This window comes from Wyeomyia smithii, chromosome 2, assembly GCF_029784165.1.
Source record: "Wyeomyia smithii strain HCP4-BCI-WySm-NY-G18 chromosome 2, ASM2978416v1, whole genome shotgun sequence".
Classification (NCBI taxonomy): Eukaryota; Metazoa; Arthropoda; class Insecta; order Diptera; family Culicidae; genus Wyeomyia; species Wyeomyia smithii.
In genome coordinates this window covers 125,481,593-125,489,961 of record NC_073695.1, presented here as the reverse complement: position 1 = coordinate 125,489,961, position 8,369 = coordinate 125,481,593, and the positions used below count along the sequence as shown (strand labels likewise).

Here is an 8,369-nt window from a genome sequence, read left to right as displayed (position 1 = left end):
ACCGTTGGTTGTATAGAAAAACTGTCTGAGAATGAATTGTAGCATAATGCTTCGAAAAAAATATTACCGGCAAAAAATATTTTTTTGACTAAAAAAATTGAAAAATAAACACTAAATTTCAATTTAAAAAAAAGTATTAATTTTTTTTCAAATCTAAAATGGGAAATATTTGACCATAGGTCATTTCGCGCGATTTTGCTCTAAAGTCAAATGTCCCATCTTAGAAGTATTTTTCGATCAATATCTCAAAAACTAAGCAACTAATCAGCAATCCGCTTGGTAGCTCTTTGAGGGTACGAAGTACCTTCCGTTTGCGCTTAAGGGGTTATATCTACCAAATGCTCAAAAAAGCAAGGCTTTTTTAATGATTTTTTTACAGGACATTTGAGTTGTAAGGTATATAAATAATATATCATTGGATTGAGCAACTCTTGCAGAATAGAAAAAATATTTTAATTGCTATTTTTGTTACAAAATGGCGGCTGTGCAGCGATTGCCGTGAACCGCTTTTTTCAAAAGTTGTTCCGCGGCGAGCAGTAGAAGTCGTGCCCAACTCCACCTAAAACTAAAACAAAATTTGTTTCATTATCTACATAAGTGTCGCTAGTGAAGAACACATGATTATATTTTTAGAATTTTTCTTCGCAAACTGGCATCGGTTTAAAAAAAAACCTAAATTAATCCACCTAGCGGTCAGACCCAGCCTTTCTCATTCAATTTTTTATTTGTAAAAATAGATTTACATGACCGCTTCAATCCAACAAATGTATATTCGCTCTTTAGGTTCTAAAATTTTGATGTTGTAATCTTTACATATAAAAATGCAGTCAAGTCTGTTTGTCTGTCTGATTCATATAGGCCCGAAAACTACCGAACCGATCGACGTGAAAATTTGTGTGTAGGGGTTTTTGGTGCCGATAAAGGTTCCTATGATAGTTTGAGACCCCTCCCTCTTCTGGAAGGGAGGAGTCCCATACAAATGAAACATAAATTTCTGCACAACTCAAAAACAAACCAAGCAAATGAAACCGAATTTGGCATGTGGATGTTTTAAGGGGTAACTAATATGTCCATAATAGTTGGATGAAACACAAATTTGTGCACATCTCGAGAACTAATCAACCAAATGGAACAAAATCTTGCAGGTAAATGTTTTTAGTGGTAACAAATATGTACATAATGGTTCGACACCCGACTCCCTCTTCTATAAGGGAGGAATCCCATGAAAATGAAACACAAATTTCGCACAGCTCAAGAACCAATCAAGAAAATACAACCAAATTTGGTATGTGAATGTTTTTAGAGGTAACAAATATGTCCATAATGGTTTACGCCCCTCCCTCTTCTGGAAGTACATGTTTCTTCACAAATTTCTGCACATTTCGCGAACTAATCAACTAAATGGAACCATATTGGCAGGTGCATGTTTTTAATGGTAATTGATATGTTCCATAATAGACCTCAGACAACATTTTGGATTGTAAGATGGCAACTTCCGGTTTCTGGAAAACAGCCAAAAATGACCGATTTCCACCCAATATAATAATATCCTGATCTAGAATAATACACAGGAGCTAAAATCGACCACAGATAGCATTTTAAATTCTAAGATGGCGACTTCCGGTTTCTGAAAACAGCTGAAAATGACCAAATACCACCTAATATGGGTATTTCCGGAACCGTAATGATGCACTGGAGCCACAAATCGACTTCAGACAACATTTTAAATTGTAAGATGGCAACTTCCGGTTTCTGGAAAACAGCCTGAAACGGATGATTCCCATTAAATATTAGTATTTCTGGAACCAGAAAGATGCACAGAAGCTGAAAATTGATCACAGACACAGTATTGAATTTTAAGATGGAGACTTCCGGTGTCTGGCAAACAGCCGGAAATGACCAAATACCATTCGATATGAATGTTTTCGGAACCAGAATTACGCCCAGATGACAGAAATTGATTTCACAGACATTTTTGAAGTCCAAAATGACGACATTCGGCTTCTGAAAAACAGTCCAAAGTGACAAAATATCACCCAATATGAGTTTTTCTTTAACCAGTATCCTAAATACAATTTTGAAATCCAAGATGGCGACTACCGGTTTGTGAAAAACAGCCTAAAATAAACAAGTACTATCCAATATGAGTATCTCTGGAACCAAAATGATGCAAGGAGCTTACAAATGACCTCAGGCACCATTTTGAATTGCTAAATGGCAACTTATAGGCAACAGTCGGAAATGTCCGAATAATACTCAATATGGATATTTCCGTAAACGTGATGATGCATAGAAACCAAACGTTGACCCTGGACACCATTTTGAATTTAAAGACGACCACTTTTAGTTTCTGGAAAATAACCAAAAATACCTCCCAATATGGGTATTTCCGGTGTCAGATTGATGCCAGAAAGTCTGCTGAAAATGACAGAATACCACCCAATATGAATATATTCAGAATTAAGACGATGTACAGAAGCCAAAAATTGAGGATATTGTCATTTCGTTAAAACCAATCATTTCAAACGGTTTGTTATTTGACTTTGATCATATCCTATGACCGATTCGTCGTGCATTTGCAGACTTTAAACACATTGCAAGGAATCAATGAATTTGGAACGTTCAAATAGAACGATACCAAATTTAAATTATGTTGAGGCCACATATATCGATCAAAGCAGGTATAGTTTTAAATGGTCTTTGAATTTCTCTCTTTCCATAACTTTTGAGCCACATATCAAATTGTTATGAAGTTTGTTATTTGTAAGTTTGAGAGATGACTCGTTCGTTTGACACTAGTTATGTTCAAATAAGTCATGTAATCTTTGAGATAATAGACTTTCGTTGTTTTATTAACAATTTAATACATAACGGTTGCATAAGTTTGATCATAATCAAATGAAATGGGAACGTGTAGGGCAGCCAAACTTTGAAACCACGTGTTCAATCATAACTCATCAGTTAACCCTTAACTAGCTTGCTCATCTGATAATAATAATCAAATCGGTTGTGTAGTTTCTGAGATAATGAAAATTCGTGATTTTCACAAGTCGGTACATTACAAATGAAGTTACAGTTCGATTACAGTTAAATTCAATAAGGTCTTCTGAGGAAGCTAGACCATTCATTTGACACTAATTTTGTGGAAATCGGGTCGGCCATCTCTGAGATAAGTGAGTGAGTCCATGTAGTCTTCGGAATATGTTCCTTTGCATAGCTGGATTTCACATTTTTAAACATAACAGGCAAAGTAAAAGTCCGATTGCAAAACAAATCAATGGGGTCTTATGGGGCAACAAGATCTTTCATTTGCAATTAATTTCATGAAAATCGGTCCAGCCATCTCTGAGAAAAGTGAGTGAGAATAAAAATCTGCACATACACACACACACACGCACACACACACACACACATACAGAAAATGCTCAGCTCGTCGAGCTGAGTCGAGTGATATATGCCATTCGGCCCTTTGGAGCACTTTCATACTTTCGGTTTTGCAAGTGATTGCTATACCTTTCTAGGAGAAAGGCAAAAAGTTCTGTTTCGACAAAAAAAATCGACTTTGATTGTTTATAACTTTAGTTGTTGCTAATCAATCGCTTAAATCGTGTGCACTTCACTAGATAATCTAATGAAGAAGCTACAGTTAAAATTTCAAGTCAATCGGATGTAAACTTTTTCAGTTCTACTGCTCGCCGATTTTGGAAACATGGTTTTGAGAAAAAAGCGTTTAAAGTTTCAAAATGCTATAAATCTCAAGAATCGCAATAACAAAACCCCTAATAATTTTTTTACCTTCAGTCAGCTATCCCTGCGCCGCAAAATTGTCCTTCCTGGGTTTTATTTTCCACTTCTTCCTTTTTGTCATCTGATGTATGGCTGCGCCTAGCCACTTTCGCGATGTCGGACATGCGATGCTTAGCAACTTTGACACAGTTGGCGCCCGATCCCACGCAAAACTCAAACTTGTCACTCATATTTAAGTACTTTTGAATATAACTCACTGTTAAAAAGTATAGAAAAACTCAAACAAAGAATGTACACAACGATAACGGCTGATCGACTAAACAAAGGGGAATTGTGAGTAAACACGTTCTGTAGAGACGCTATAACGGTCGAAATTTGATGCAGAGACCTCTATACTTCAAATTTGAAACATGAAAACGATCTTAGGTAACTTCTGCTAGTTTACAAAGCCTCGAAATATAAAAAACGAGCATCGCCAAATTAAACGAAAAATGTGATTTTGGAGTATAAAAGTTGTTCGGTAAAAATTGATTTGAACGAACTTTGAATTTAGATCTGTACTTGAGCGACGTAGATTTTGTTTCTTGGATAGTTTTAGCATGATTTAGGCCAATAAAAATAAATGGCGAAAAAAAAATTTTTTTCTGGTAGATATAACCCCTTAAGAACATTAAAATCGGATAATGCGTTCTTTAACAACATACATACACGCTTCAACTTCGTCAACAACATAGGGGTAAACAGGGTAAGACCGCCCAGCGGGGTAAGACCGCCCACCGTGATTTTACTACCAAGTTATATAATAATTGAAAAAATTCTTTAACATGTCTATTACAGTATAATTACATAACATCTTGCACCCCTTTCTTTTTTGATAGTGCGTGAACAGTCACAGAAATAGTTAAAAACAACCTTTCAGCTGGCAACCAGTCAACGCGCTATTGTTTTGCGGCAACGGGACTTAAGGTTTTTCTGTCTAAAAATCTATTCTTTTATTCGTGAATATACGTTTAACCGCTTGCCTGAATCTGTCTTCTTTCGGAAATATCGAAGGCCATGAGTAATCTTGTAACTTTGACTACTTTTTCGATGGAATATGAAAATGTTCCACTGGGGGTAAAGTCGCCCACTATACATGGGGTAAAACCGCCACGTATACAAGTGCTTGTTGTTTTACTTCAAGACCCAAATGCCTCAACACTACAAAGGGAATATTTACAGGATCAGTAAAGCAATTTCAAGCCACATAAGATATCAATGTTAATCGATAATTTCCGATTTGGTAGAAGTTTTCTAGAAATTTTTTTTAACGCGACTAATTTTTGAAAAAAGTAAACTTGTGTAAAAATGGTATTAATGAACAAAAAAAAAAATTAGAGCCAGGACGGTTTGTTTGATCGATATGACTTCTCCGGCAGAGTTGAAAATAGCAGTTTTTTACTTCCGAAAAAAGAATATACTGTAAAAAAATTAAAGAAAAGATATAAAAAAAGAATTAAATTTTTTTTCAATTTATTTAAAAAAAATGATGTTTCTGCCTGCAAAATCTACAAAAGGTAAGCTTAAATTTGATGGTTATTTGATCATGGAGTAATAGAAATATTTATAGCTCAAATTTTGTAAAGATTTTTTCTTGGGCGTCGTTGGTAATTTCGTTCGTCAAAAAACCATAAAAAAAATTGAAAATATGAACAAAAAATCAATAATTATTATTATTACTCTATACATAATAAGTCTTCAAAAAAATCATACAGGCAGGTAGAATGAGTTTGTATTTTTAGCTTAAAGACAGGTTTATTATAAATTGAGAGTTTCAGGAGGGGAGGCTGGCATCACGGCTAACTAATAATACGTGCCCCGAAAGCTATCCGTTTAATTTATTAATTTATAAGTGAATTAAGTGGCCAAACTTGTTAAAAAGTGTCAAGTTGTGATCTGTGATGCTTTGTCTAAATGAGAAAAGTGAAGGTTTTGTGAAAAACACAGTGTTCCTTGCGTGAAAGTGATAATTTTTCCTCGAATTGCAATTGAAAATTGTAAGGCCAGCTGAGTTGCGTCAGTGTGAGTGCCTACTTTGTGCGTCGCGCTAACTAGCGGTTCGTTATTAACATGCGAAAATGGAATGCATGGCGGTGTGAGCGAAGAGAACGATAATATCTGGAGAGATAGCGAAGAGAGAAGTGTTGCGCTGTGCTTGTCGGTGTTTGTTTCGCTGGCATAGGCATAACCAAAATAAAACAGATGAGTATAAGTTTTTGTATCAAATATTTTAAGAATGCATAGGCTCTGTGTATAGTAGTTTTTAGCGGGTTTTGGACTTTTTCAGAAGTGTAAATGTGTCATCTGTTGGGTGCACAAAGTGTGGTAGCTTTTCGGTTGCGGGTAGATTTTTTTTGTTTTTTTTAGAGTTTTTTATATTTACAAACCAGATTGTGCGATGCGCTCTCACAGGTCAAAATTGACAGTTTTACAATATAGTTTCAAAATTTATCATTCGAGCATGACAATGCGGCATGCGATTGATGCATCGTCTACAATTGTGAGTCCTGGCAGGGCGGTGACATTTTATTCAGTTCTATGTTCTTGTTTTATGATTTTCCTAGCTTTTGGACATATGTTGATATACATAAGTAACTTTTATTTAATTATGTTGAAATCGTTTTGGGCGTGAAAATAGTTCACGACAACTGAACTTTGATTGCAATTATTTTGGCATTTTAATAATAAACTTGGAACTCTGTTTTGTTTAATATGCTTATTTGCATTTTTTTGAGTTTTTGGGCTATGAATGCATGGAACTTTGTCAGTTTTTATACTCAGTAGGTCTTTGGTGCGTTTCTTCGGTAGGAGAAAATGGAGCGGTCGTGCATTATGCCCCGGTGAAACGCATCATCGGCCCGGGTGAGTTTTGTTTATCTAAGGGTTTCCGGAGTGTAGTGGGCACGCTATTGTTTGCTTCGGGGAGATCAGCTCAGTTTCGCGCACGTTATTTTGACAGCGCTCAGTGTAACTATCTTAATACAGCGGTTTCGGAGTTCAATGACCATTACATCGTATAATGCTCGGGTGTGCCTTGTGGGTTTTTTTTTACTCGCTCTAACGGTTCTTTGAGCTGGTACCAGTAGTTTGCGTTCGGCGTGCGGTGCGTTTTACGAAATTCATTCGTTTCGAGGTAAATTTTAATAGTTCACGGGATGAAACGCGAAGTTTGGTGTGATACAGACTGTTAACGATTGGTTGCCGGTGATACCTGGAAACTTCGATTCTCCTATATGCCGATACAGCGATCGTGATGCGGTTCTATTTATATCGTCTTCTGATGGCCGGTTGCGCAGAGACCGAGAAATATCCATATCGGGCGCGAATTTGTGTAGAAAAGATCGCACCATCAACCTCGATGGATCCAGATCAATTCCTTTCCACTAACACTAATACCTTCCTTTGATACTTGTGGATGATGCAGAGGATTCCTCGGTCTCTAGTAGCAACAAGTATTAAACTAACACTCCCGATATCCCTTCCTCTATTGATCTGCATTGGGCGTGGCCTGCTCCGTTATTGACCAGTGAAAAGAAAAATCACCAGGAATTGTACACTGAAAATGGCTTGCTACTCTTAGGCACCATTTTGACGGTTCTTTGTGCAATTTCAGCTGATTCTGGTCAATCGCGGGCAACACACGGGCGATCAAATATGCTATGCTATATGCTATGCTAGACAGGTTTATTATAAATTGAATATCTTGAAAAACCCCAATTCTGAAAAATCTATGTATTTAGAAAACAACAAAGAGTTACCTAAACATTGATTTGAACTTGGATAATCAAAAAACAAAAAAAGTTAAAACTTAGAAAAAAAAATTTTTTCAGATTTTTCACAGTGTAGGTATTTTTTTTCAAAAAAGAAAAAAAATACCATCCACAACTTTGTCAAAGACACTATACCGATAAAATCAACCCAACTTGGCCCTAAGAATATTTGTTATTCTCAAAAAATGGTGGGCGATCTTACCCCGCTGGTGGGCGGGCTTACCCCGCATGAAAAAGATCTGCACATTTTCAATGAATTTTTAAAATTGAAAAAAAAGCAGGAAAATAAACAAAAAAATTTCAGTTCTTATTTTTTAAATGCGGGTATTGAATAGAAGAACCTCTTAGCGAAGAAAAAATGAAATTGCAGCCGCAAGTTTTTTTTATAAACAGAATTGCTTAAGGGGGCGGTCTTACCCCGCTTACTCCTACATACACACAAACAGACAATGTTCAATTCATTGAACTGAGTTCACGATAGCAAAAGTGGTACAAGTGCCATTAAGTTAATTTTTCAGGAGACGCAATAAGCGAAAATACTCGTTAATTATTTTCAGTATTTATTTCCAACATGACTGCAATAAATCATTGCTGGAAAGGTTTCGAAACGCCGTGCAAGACAACAGAACAATATTTGGTTGAGAATCTTGCACAAACTTTTACGGGAAAGCATGTACCACTTTTGTTCTAGGGAAAAAATAACGATAACCAGGGTGTCTGAAACATAGGCGTAGCCAGCGGGGGCAGCCCCCCCCCCTATTTGAAATCCTGGCTACGCCCATAGTCTGAAATATTCAGCGCCAAATATTTCGT

The 8,369-nt window shown here is 36.3% G+C and overlaps 1 protein-coding gene across 1 annotated transcript in view; it reads right to left on the bottom strand.

Annotated features, from left to right (window-relative positions):
* The window catches only part of LOC129725616 (scavenger receptor class B member 1), a 253,463-nt gene that overhangs the window by 105,001 nt on the left and 140,093 nt on the right, over positions 1–8,369 (bottom strand). The gene's annotated exons all lie outside the window — the stretch shown is intronic.